Raw genomic sequence first — 12,994 nt, 5'->3', positions numbered from 1 at the left:
TGGGAAGAACAGGAAAGGGTTAATTGCATCTTTTGCTTTTACATCACTGTTCCTTATAAAAGGAAGTAGGGGCAGGAACTCAGGGCAGGTACTGAACCAGAGGCCAGTGAGAAGGGCTACATACTGGCTTGTTCCTCATGAGTTGCTCTGCTACTTCTACATTCCAGGACCACCTGCCCAGATATCCCATCCCTCGGGACTCAGTTATTTGTGGGTGCAAGGGGGACTGCAAACCTGAGAGAAAATGGGAGGAAGAGAAAAAGGAGCTGGAGACCAAGTTGAGGGTCCTATCGAGGTCTCAGTTTGTTAGGCTGAAACGCAGTGTTTTAAAGCATACATCAAGGGGAATAGGGAGGGGTTGAGGGGGAATTAACAAAGAATAAAGAAGTGGGCATCAGGGGACACGAGGGCCGAAGTCAGGCGCCAGGTAGTGGGCACTCTGCGTCTTATCTCCAGAACATAGATCCTCCTTAACAGCCTTGGTTGTCAGGCTGGGCTCAGTGTTTAACTCATGTCCTTGTATGTCATGAGAGTCAGGAAGAGATAAGGAAGAGGGGACTATAATTCAGCTTTTACAGCCTCAAGTGCCAGGAAGGGAACAGGGAGAAGGGAGTGATGACTGGCTCCTTAGCACAAGTCCATTTGGCTTGTCAGGGTACATAACTGTGAAAAGCTCGCTTTCTCATGGTATGGTATCCAATATCTCCCCCTTTTCATTTAAATTTAGTAAGGCCACACTTAACTGAGGTGATCAAATGATCTCCTCATCCTTGGATGAGTGGGCATTAACCATTTCTGGGGGAGCATTGACCCGATTCCTCCTGTGGGTGCTGTCACGACCCACACTTATGGCTCTTGGTATCTTTTGGGGAGGGGAGGTAAAGAATCCACATGCCATTGGATTGGATATTTCAGTTTATTATCCACGGGCACTGTGGTCCTCAGCCCTCATTTCCCACTGTGCCCTTATCCATTTCGGTCTCTCCTCATCTGCAAGTGTAATTTTATAATAAATCTTCCCATCTCTGGGTTAATCAACTTTCCAATCACCCTTTTTACTGGGTGCCAGACTCTTTCCCATAGTGATCCTTCTAAAAAGCAAATGTAGTTTTAAGTGGCTCAGTATCTTCCAGGGTCTCCCTACAGTCTATGAATAAACCCCAAATTCTTCAATATGCTCTAAGAGATCCTTCATGGCCCAGAATGCCTGACTGTGCTGCCTCACTTCTCCTCCAACCTTGCTTGAACCCAGAGATTGAACCATAGTCTATTGACTCAGGCATTTCCTCATTCAGTTCCTGCTTTATTTTTTTTAGGTGTATCTTTTTATTGTATGTATATGAGTACACTGTAGCTGTCTTCAGACACACTAGAAGAGGGCATCAGACCCCATTACAGGTGGTTGTGAGCCACCATGTGGTTGCTGGATATTGAATTCAGGACCCCTGGAAGAGCAGTCAGTGCTCTAAACCACTGAACCATCTCTCCAGCCCCAGTTCCTGCTTTATTTATCATTACACAATTAGTGTTGGGGACAGGTGCTGGAGCATACATATAAGGGAGTGTGCTTTTGCCCTAGCATGAGGTCAGAGGGCAACTTGCAGGAATTGGTTGTTCTATCTTCCCATGATTTAGGTCACAGGATCAAACTCAGGTTGTCTGCTCATGAAAAGTCACCAAACCACTTCAAGAAGATTTGCATTTTCAAAGTATCTCCCTGATTGGGAATGAAACAACATTTTGAAATCCAGGCATAGCGGTACATGCCTTGAAACCCAGCACTTGAGAGGCAGAGGCAGGTAGATCTCTGTGAGTTTGAGGCCAGCCTGATCTTCATAGTGAGTTCCAGGTAAGCCAGGACTACATAGTGAGACTCTGTCTCGAGAAAACAAAAATCAAAACGAATTCCTTGAACCCAGATTACCACATGGTCTTCTGTGCTTAACAGAAGCCAACCAACCTTTCATCCACTAGGGCTGACATCCACTTAAGTCTACCTGATGAATTCATTCCCACAGTCCAAAACTCAGCTTGAAAGCTTTAAAATTCAAGAGCACACCTTCCAATCTTCCCGTGCCAAGTTGAGCATATCTTCAACACTTTCCAAGGCACCTTGTTCTGTTATAGCATGTGGTAGTTTAGATGTGAAATGTCTGCCAAAGACCCAAGTTTTGAAGAATTGATTCTCTAGGTGTGGCCTGAGGAAGAAAGTTAGATCATTGGGAGAATGCCTTTGAGGCACTGTTGGGACCTTGCTCCTCTTCCCCTCCCTGCTTCTCTGCCATGGTAAACCTGCTACATGCTGCTACCATGATGCACTAAGTTGCTAGATGCCCAAAGCTACAGGGCTAGCAAGCATGGACTGAAACTATGAGCCAAAACCTAACTCTTTCCTCATAAATTGATTCTTTCCTTTCCTCACAGTGATGTAAAAGTGAGTGACACACAACACTTTCCACTCACAGGTCTGTCTCTGTCACTAGATAAGTTTGCAGCAAATCAGGTATATAATCCTTTCAGCTTTATGTCCCTAAAACTCAGTACTTGATTTAATTGTATCCTATGAATGGATACATTTATACTGATGTGTGTGTGTGTGTGTGTGTGTTTGTTTGTGTGTGTGTGTGTGTGTGCATGTGTGTGTGCGTGTGTGTGCGCGAGTGTGTGTGTGTGTCTGGTGAGAGTACAGAAAGGTCCTCCTTTTAATCATAGAAAATGCCTTTATTCACGGTCTTTCTCTACTGGAGGACCCTGTCCATCTAAGACCCAAAAATCTTGTAAGGGATAGGTGGGCCCCGTGTGTTGCTCAATATTCCACAAACAGGCTTCTAGAGGAAAGGGACAGAGGGCTTATTTTTATTGATTTGGTTAGGTTTGGCTGTTGCTGTTGTTGTCCTGGGGAGTCAAACCCAGGGTCTTAAGTTTGCCAGACAAGCACTCTGCCATTGAGCTGTTCCTTAGCCCAAGGAGGGGGATTTTGAGCATTCTCCCAATATTGCATGATTTGGAATAGAAGTCTCTTGAACACAGATCTACATGGGAGGTGTAAACTCACAGTAGACTTTAGTGAAGCAGGGCAAAAGGCCATGCAGAATGTGTGACATGGAACTATGGGGAGGTAAGGTCCCCTTGTCCTTCACAATTTGCAAGATCGACCTGCAGATTTCCTAGGCTCCATAGCCTATGTGTGACATTGGAGATAAGAGAAATAGGTAACTTCTCCATGATGAAAACAGCTCCCCACAGACTAGACATACTAAAGCTTGTGAGGTTTGAAAACCTGAAGGGGTGTTTGGGTGAGAAGCTTGACTGAATTTGTGACTAAATCCTGTCAGTCTTTAGTTGAGATTAATCAGTTTAGGAAGAAGCACGTTGGGACTCGAACTCGGAATGCACGTAACATCTTTGCTGAAATGGTAAGCTCATTTCTATATACGAATCCTTGAAAACTGAGATTCACTCATTCTTTCATTCATTTCTTCATTCATCCACTCAACATGTTCATGAAGGACCACTTTTCTAATATTTTTATTTCATTTAACACTTTAAAAATTATTATTTTCTCACTTTATCATTATTAATCTCTTTATATCACCCACATACCACACTATGCATGCAAATGTCAGGGGATCATTTACTTTTTCTCAGAAAGAAAAAAAAGATGGGATTACTGGGTGAGAAAAAATTTTGGTGCTAAAACACTGGTGTCCAAACCTCTGTCTTCAGGCTTATCAAAGTGCTGGACTCAAAGATGAAGAACAGTTGGCATGTGAAGTAGAAAGGAGCCTTCAGAAGATAGACCTGGGTCCTTCAGTCCCACACCTGTTGCTGCTACTGTGAATGGAACTGATCTCTGACCCTAACCCAGAGGGCTGGATCCCAAGGACTAAGCTGGAAAAGTGGTACTGGAATGCTGGCCAGAGGGCCTTTAGCAGGTGAACATTGTTGTAGAACACAGCCCTCTGACCAATAACAGACACCATCTTTATCAGATCAACCATGCATTCTCTCAAGAGACCATCAGAAGCAACCTGTGGAATGCTGACCTTCCCTCAGAAAAGGAGTCCCTGGATCCTTAGGTGAGACTCCAGCTTCTCCTTGCAGGCATTTAATTCAATTCTGCCCTAATTGTACTTAGTCTGGGGCTTAGGGATTACTAAAGCACAATGGCTGTGGAGGGGATGTAGTTAGATGGGATGTATCAGATGTACTGTGTGAAGAGTTTCCAGTGTGCCTTCTTAGGGTTCACCCGTGTACCTGCTTGTAACTCTTCACCCCCACACTGTAAGGAAATAGTTTGCTTAGTTCGTTTTCTATTGGTAGGATAGTCTGCCATTAAAGGAAGTAACTTGGGGTGGAAAGGGTTTATTTCATCTTACAGCTTGTAGTCCATCATGACAGGAAGTCGGGGAGGGAGCTAAAAGCAGAGACCTGGAAGCAGGAACTAAAAAAATAAAAGCCCTGGAAGTATGCCGCTTATTGGCTTGCTCCCATAGATTGCTCAACCTCTTTTCCTATGCTGTTCAAGAGCATGTGCTTAGGGAAACACAATCCATGGTTGGCTGGGTCATCCTCTCTCAATTATTAGTCAAGAAAACCCTGCAGATTTGTGTATAGTAAATCTGATGGAGGCATTTTCTCAATTGTGGTTCTTTCTGTTTGACTTTAGCTTGTGTCAAATTGAGAAAAAAACTACCAGGATGTAACCTCAATAAACTCATTGGTTCTGCTGGATGATCCTCAGTAGAAACATATGTTGGTTTGTCATTGGGGCCTTAGGAGGAGGGAGTAGATGCTGCTTATGGTTCTCCAGAGAGAAACCAAGGCCTATCTTTCCATATCTAGCCATAGAGTAAGAAGGAGGAATTTCCAAGATAATAAGATTAAGCTGGCACGCTAAGCCTCATAGAAGCAAAAATCTATGTTCTGTGTTTTTCCCCATCAGTTCCTTAGAAAGCAGATCCCATGGGATAATAGAAAGGGAAAGTGGGTTCATTGCTTTTCTGTTGCTATAACAAAACCCCTCACCAAAAACAACTCATGGAAGACAGGGTTTGTTTTAGCTCATAGCTACAGTGGGATAAGAGTCTCTCATGGCAGGAATGCACAGCAGCAAGTGACAGGCACAGAGGGAGGAAGAGGAGGTTGAAAGATCACATCTTCAACTCCATTCAGAAAGAGGAGAAGAGCAGAAATGGAAGTAGGGAGCATTTATAAACTCTGAAAGCCCACCCCTATGCTATGCTTGCTCCAGAAAAGCTATACCTCCTAAACTTCCTCTGACAGCACCACCAACTGGAGATATGCTGTTTAAATCCCTGATCTTTTAGGGCAGTTGTTCTCAACCTGTGGGTGGTGCCCACTTGGTGGGAGTCAAATGATCTTTTCATACAGATCATATATAAGATATTTACATTATGATTCACTACAGTAGGAAAATTACAGTTATGAATTAGCAGTGAAATACTTTTATGTTTGGGGGTCCCCACAACATGAGGAACTGTATTAAAGGATCACAGCATCAGGATGGTTGAGAAGCACTGCTCTAGGGGATATTTCTATTTCAAACCACTACAGAAAGGAGGTGTGGCCTGTGTTCTGTCATACTTCACCATTTTAATTATCTGTGAGGTAGGCTTTCCATGCACACCTTAAAACAAGACTCAGCTGACTCTCTAAGCTAACATCACTTCAAAGTGGTGCTCGCCTATCTGTAAGCACAGGTGCTTCCCTGCTGTCTGGTTGTCCTCCTGTGAATCTTCTATATAAGCCAGACTCTAAGGATCAGGGTCCATATGGAGGTGGTTTAACCTAAGCTAAAGGAATATGTCTTTTTAGGTTTCAAACTAAGCTGGCTGCACAGTGCACAGTGCACCTTCCTTGGCAAGGGAATAAAAACAAGCTGCCTAAATCAGATGGGAGAAGAGACAGCCGTATTTGGTTTGTCCATGGGAGGAACATGCCAGAAGCCTACCTGCTCTTGGAGATAGCACTTCAGAGTCCTCCTTACCATCTTGATAACTTACCAAGAAGGATAGTGATACAAAAATACTACTTCTCCCAGAGAAAAAGCCAGGAGTAGGCCTGGCCTTGCAGCCTGGCCACCCCCACCAGCCCCCCTCTTCCTAGCTTCAGCATTAAAATTTTCTCTGTGGAAGCTGGATAGTCAGTCAGTCCCACTGAGATTATTCACAGCTGCATACCTGAGCTGACTAAAATAGAATGTCATCTCAAATAGCTCTCAGCAACCAGCTTGCTGCATTGTCATGGTCACAAGCTGAAGATGTCCAGGATTGTTCTGCAAAAAAGGAACCAACACAGGGCTCTGCCCACATCAGGGAGATATTTTTTTCATCTCCTGCTGTTAAAGTGCTTTGTATAAACTGCTCTGATAACAGATGATTTAACAAAAGCCACATAGGAGAGTAACAAGAGCCAAGGACACTGAGGTCCTGCCACAGCCCACAGGAGAGACTTTGGGGGTCTAAGTGAGTTTGGGAAGTTTCCACAGAGTCGGCAGATCCCATACTTGGGTCCCCAGAGGGGTCTGGGCCAACACAGTCCAGCCAGAAAGAGAGAATTAAAACATGGCAAGGTCTTTGCCAAGGGCACGCTAATAGCTCCCACCTGTCACCCAGGGAAGGCAATGTCTGGGAAGAGATAATTGACTTTTCATGGAACAGATGAAGTTTTACATGCCATGCTTCCTGAGTGACAGCTTTGCCTTGGGACAGCAGCAGCATGCAGGAGGGAAAGCATGTCCAAACTCTCATCCTATCCTCGGGCCGGGGTCTAACTTAGACCTGCTAGGTTGTTTCCATCACTTAGACCACAAGCTCCATCTGTCTTTGTAGTCATCCCAGAAAATGAAATGGTCCCCACATTCCAGTCCACAAATTGCTATCACTTTTATTTTCAGGTTTTTGTAAAAATATGCTTACACATTTTGTACATTTTTATTGCTACCCTATTAACAGATATGCAAATGGTATGCAAGGAGTGACAAGATTTAATCTGGTTTACCTGTAGGTAGACAAAATGGGGGCAGGCACTAATATGCCCTCTCCTGTACAGAAAGGTAAAGTGGCACACTCATTGTCGCAGAGCAAAGCTGGGCTTGACCTCATCCTTCAGTTCTCAAGCTCTGCCTAGACACTGTGCCCCAATTCAGCCCACAGGTAAGAAATGCCTCCATACCTGATGCTCAAGGGTCATGTGACAAAGCTACCTGCCCATTATCCACAATGTTTGTCATGAGCCTCTCCTGTAATGACACTGCTGCTCACAGAGTCGCCAATGATGTTGTCTCCAAGCAGACACATGCACACACCTGTCTTTTTTTCCTGAATCTCTCCTGTCTTTTCCCAAGCTTGGTGAAGCACCAGACAACCCTGCCTGTCCTTCCTGTCACCTTCCAGCCTCACAGCTGGGCTCTCAGAGTCACCCAAAGGGACATTTATATCTCTGTTCAGACTTCTGGAACTCCTGAAGCTGGTTCAACTAGTCTGATTTTTCTAACAATAGAGGTTTTGCCTCTGTGTTGCTGTAAGCACACAGTGTCTTATCTATAATCATCACTTAACAATTGAGGATTAGAGGGTGTTCCTAGAAAGGACCACACTGGGAACAGGGACACAACACAGGGACACAGTCATAGGAGCACCTAGGAGATGCGCTGGGTGACAGAACACATATGAGGATGTCCCTTTAGGCTCCCACACATCCCAGGAGTCTCCTCTTCCTACCAGTTCACACTGCTCAGCATTCCACATACTGTCTAAAATCCCACTGTATTAGTCATGGCTCTTTCTGTTCTGAGAGACAAAAGTCCTATTCTAAGGGACTTAATTACAGAAACATTTATTGAATGGCTTTCATGCCTAGCTGCCCATTAAGGAGTGCAGACAGGGGAGTCACAGAGAGGCTACCCACATGCCTGGCTTACTGAGGCAAGACCTAGAAGTTGCACTCAGTTATGGGGGAATGAAAAGGCAGAATAATAGGAGGTGTGGCACTGATTGTTCTGAATTCTGGCTTTGATGCCATCACCACACATGGGCATGCAGGGCAGCCTACTGCTGTCTCTCTGGGTGGCCCCCTAGTGGATGTTAAGGACTTTCTATAGGACTTCCCTAGTTAAGGTAAGGAGAGAGGGAAACACTCCCAACAAGGAGAGGAGGTAAAGTGGTCAAGAATGCCTGCCCAGAGCAATTCATTTACAAGAAACCCCTCCTCCATGTGGATATCATTTCCTTCCTGTTAACGAATCAATGAGAGAGCTTCAGGACCACGGCTGCCCTGGGTAACTTACACTTTGGGCCAGAAATCAGAGACCTGTTTCCTGCTCCTTCACTCTGATTTGTTGTGGCTTCCCCTTTGTCAACATGGGATTTCCCCCATTCAAAGAGGTTGATACAAACCAGCCACATTTCCTGGAAAACCCCTGGAAACCCAGGACAATTTGATGAAACCAAGGTTGACAGCCGCAGGAACTACTGCCAGCATTAGTCTGTGCTTGGCATGGAGTACTGTGGTTCACAGCTGATGGGTTCCTGTTGGCTGTGTGTGTAGGGGGGGCACATTTACCATCAATGTACAGTCAGGCAGTTCTCATCACAACAGATCAGGATGTGCTGGAGGCCCATAGAAACCTTGGCTGCTTCCTCTGCTTCTCCACCCAACCACTGCACACAGAGGGCTCGAAGCCTGAGTGAATCAGATAAGACCTGGAGGCAGATGTTTAGGACATACCACTATCCATATCAGCTCATGTTTACTGATTGTCTCCTCCAATAACAATATCATCCACCTCCTCCATTAGAAAGGTTAAGTGAAGGGCTGGAAAGAAGGCACAGCTGTCAGGGACACTAGCTATTCTTTCAGAGGACCTGGGTTCAATTCCTAGCACCTGCATGGCCCCTCACAACCATCTGTAACTCCAGGTCTAGGGGATCCTATGCCTTCTTCTGACCCCAGTGGTCATCAGACACTTGAGTGGAGCAAAGCTATACATACAAGCAAGGCATCCATCCACAAAAAAATAAATAAAATCTAAGTAAATTTTTATCCATCAGGTACAGTTAGAGCAGTGGCTCTCAACCTTCCTAATGCTGCCATCCTTAAATATAGTTCATCCCTTAAATACAGTTCCTTATATGGTGATGACACCCAACTATATTTTTTGCTATTTCATAAATAATTTTTTCTACTGTTGCAAATTTTAGTGTAAATATTTTTGGAGATGGAGGTTTGCCAAATGGGTTATGACCCACAGGTTGAGACCTGCTACTCTAGATAGACACTGCATTTAGCTGCCTGGTTGTCCCCACAGAGACATCCTCTATGTGACCCTGGCAAGTCTCTAACTCTTTCTGAGCCCTGGTTCTTCCTTTGGGAGGCTAGGAAACTTGGTTGTACAACACAGAGAACTGTGTTGTACATATAGAAAATGTTCCATAAGGGGACTCAGGATTATCTATTATACTGCTACAGAAAGTGATTCGCCTAGAAGCACAGCAGACTGTATACACAGCATCTTTTCTGAATAACCCTGGGAAAGCTCTTTCCCTTTCCCACCAGGTCCAGGCTCTTTATCCCCCACCCCCACTCTGGGACCCGGACCAGGACAGAAGATCTTCATGGGGAAGGTCGACTGGGAGTTTTGGGTTTGTTTCCTCTCATTGGCCTAAATTAGATGGGCTGATAGATGGATGTTTGGGTAAAAAACAGCTGCATTCTTCATGTGTTTTCCCCGTCAAAACATGTCTGTTTCATTCTCTTTTAAAGGGCACCCATGAGTCATTTAACAGGAACAAAGACATCTAAGTCTGCAACTTTCCAGGTGATTCACCTTCAACAGTGTGTTTGCATAAAATCTTTTGAGATCTGAAAACATGCCCCAGAGATTCCCACAGGCACTTGAGAGCAGGGGCTGTCCTGACAGAGCCTTACAGAGGTGACATCAGAATTCTCAGCATCCTTTATTCACAGATGTTGTCTGGCAGGGAAGCAGTCATAGGCAGCCTGCTTGTTCTGTGAGGGAAGAAAGACACACACAATGTGTTTCCCCAGGCTAGCTCACTGGGTAAGACACAATGTGTTAATCCGGGCATTGGTGGCACACGCCTTTACTCCCAGCACTTGGTAGGCAGAGGCAGAGGCAGGGGCAGGGGCAGGGGCAGGGGCAGGGGCAGGGGCAGGGGCAGGGGCAGGGGCAGGGGCAGGGGCAGGGGCAGAGGCAGAGGCAGAGGCAGAGGCAGAGGCAGAGGCAGAGGCAGAGGCAGAGGCAGGCTGATTTCTGAGTTCGAGGCCAGCCTTCTCTACAAAGTGAGTTCCAGGACAGCCTGGAATATACAGAGAAACCCTGTCTCAAAAACACCAAAAAAAAAAAAAAAAAAAAAAAAAAACCACAATGTGTTTCCCCAGGCTAGCTCACTGTTGGAGCATCATGCTCTCAGGATGGTCTCCATTCTCTTGGGGGACAACTCTCCACTCACTCACCAGGATTAGTAAAGACACCTAAGGCAGATGGGATGATAGGAGATAGAATAAACTCCAGGCTGTTCCCTGGGCCTCTGATAACTTCACCCTATGTATCTTAAGCAGGCTTCCAGTTGAGGTTGCCCTGGACACCTGTTTAATACTCCACTTGATCGTGCATTGGCTGGGAGAGCCCAGAGGTCAAGAGCACAAGTTGGATGCAGGCTTTCCTCACTGACCTTGTGATCAGACCCTCTTTATGGTGTCATGAAAAGCACAATCCCTTATTTGATACAGAAGAAGCCAAGAACAGAGGATACATGCCGTTCTCAAGAGCATGTTGTCCTGACTGCCTCTACCACCACCACCAACAACACCAACACTAACACCAACACTGTCAACACCACTAATACCAACAACCAACACCAACAACCAATTTCTTCCTCTATTTTCAGCAATTGGAACTCATTCTCTGCTCCCAAATTTCATGCTTATGCTGGTAATCTTAGGCCAACTTGACACAAGGTAGAGTCATCTCGAGGATGGGGTAATACCTCAATTGAGAAAATGCCTCCATTTGTAAGGCAGTTTCTTAATTAATGATTGATAGAGAAGGGCCCAGCCCATTGTGAGTGGTAGCTTTCCCCGACCTGGTGGTCTTGGGATTTATAAGACAGCAGGCTGAGCAAACCATGAGAAGCAAGCAAGAAAGCAGCATTCTTTCATGGCTGCTGCATCAGGCCCAGCCTCCAGGGTCCAGCTCGGTTTGAGTTCCTCTCCTGACTTCCTCTGATGATGAACTAACTACATGTGCAAGTGTAAGCCAAACAAACCCTTTCCTCCCCAAGTTGCTTTTAGTCATGGTGTCCTAACCAGGACAACCTGTGATCTCATCTCCCTAAAACCATCAGGACACTAACACAGTGTCTGTGCACGGCTTACTGCACCTTCCATTCTCTGACCCACTTACTCATTCTTTCACTTACTTACACATTTGTTCACAACACTGCAGAGCACGGTGAGGCCATTGCCTTCCAGGCACTGTGTTCATCCAAGGCAACAGAGCTATGGAATGTCCCTATCACTGCCTCTTAGAGCTGAGGTGATACATTCTAAAGGACAAACTGTTACCAGTAGGATGGGAGATGGAGAGAGCAGGGTAGTAACCAGCAAAAATGACCTGGATGGAGGCTGAGCCAGGATCTCAGTAATCTCCTAGAGAGTGCCCTGAAGTTCTGGGGATTCCCATTGACTCCCTCAGTCTTTCATACCTCATTTAAGGACTAAAGAACTATAATCTGTGCTCTCTATTTGGCACAAGCATCTTCCCTATTGAATCTTGCTGGCTCTTTCAGCCTCCCGGGCCTTTGCTCCTTCATCCTCACCATGGCCCATGCCCTCTGAAGCTCACCCAGCCTAGTATAGAATCTTTCATTGCTTGCTTCCTTATGTTTACCTTGGTCCCTGTCTGTCTCCACCAGACTGTGAAATCCCTGGGGAAGGGACTGTCTCACTGGTGTCTGGATCCTGGGAACTATACAGCCATTGTAAGGAGAGTTCTGTTCCCAGGAATAACTGACCCAATGGCTAAGTGGTATGGGGGCAACAAGATTACTCACTGCAAGTTACCCAGTTTGTTCTTGCTAAATCTAATCTTAAAGAGCAAATAATCCAGCTGTGGACTCAGTTTTTGTTAATGTCCCTGGATCCCTCTTGAGAAATGCAGTTTGTTGGGCATTTGTTGTTAGGCAAACCAGTGTGATTTTCAAACTATTCAGTAGCCAGGAAGCCTAAGCACAAATATCTCAATGAACAAGTCCTGATGAGAAAGGGACTCCTGGAATCACCTCTATTTGAAGATATATCTGCAGTCAATCCTAGTATGTTGGATTGAAGGAGAATGGCTCCTATAGTCTCATATAGATAAATTCTGGGGCTCCAGTTGATGGCACTGCTTAGGAAGGATTAGGAGGTGTGGATTTGTTGGATGAGGTGTGTTATGGGGTGGGTTTTAAGCTTCAGAAGTCTCCTGCCATTCCCAGTGTTTCTTCTCTGCCTCTTACTTGCAAAATCAAGATCTGATCTTCCAGCAGCTGCCTCAGTGGCCTGTTGCCATCCCTTCACTCTACCAGCATAGCTTCCAACCCTCAATAAGTTGTCTTGGTCATGGTAATAAGCACAGTAATAGAAAGGTAACTAAGGCCCTTTAACAGCCAGCAGTGACATGGCTGCCAGGCCCAGTGACTTGCACCTGCAGACTCAACACTTGGGAACCTGAAGAAGAAACATTGTCACAAGTTCAAGGCAAGCCTAGGCTACATGAGGAAGTCCACACCAGCCTAGCCTGACTGCAGAGTGTGACTGTCTCAAGCAAAAAGAAAAAGATGAAGCCTGGAGAATCTATTGGTATTGATGAGACACTGCACAAATTCTGGGGCCTTTCTGCTTTCATCTCTGCAGAGTAGGAGGGCCCAGGCAAAGGATAAAATCTAAAATTAACCAAAGGTCCTAGGAA

Source organism: Mus caroli, unplaced genomic scaffold (assembly GCF_978045245.1).
Source record: "Mus caroli unplaced genomic scaffold, Mus_caroli_1 scaffold_14, whole genome shotgun sequence".
Lineage (NCBI taxonomy): Eukaryota > Metazoa > Chordata > Mammalia > Rodentia > Muridae > Mus > Mus caroli.
Note: the sequence above shows the minus strand (reverse complement) of the source record.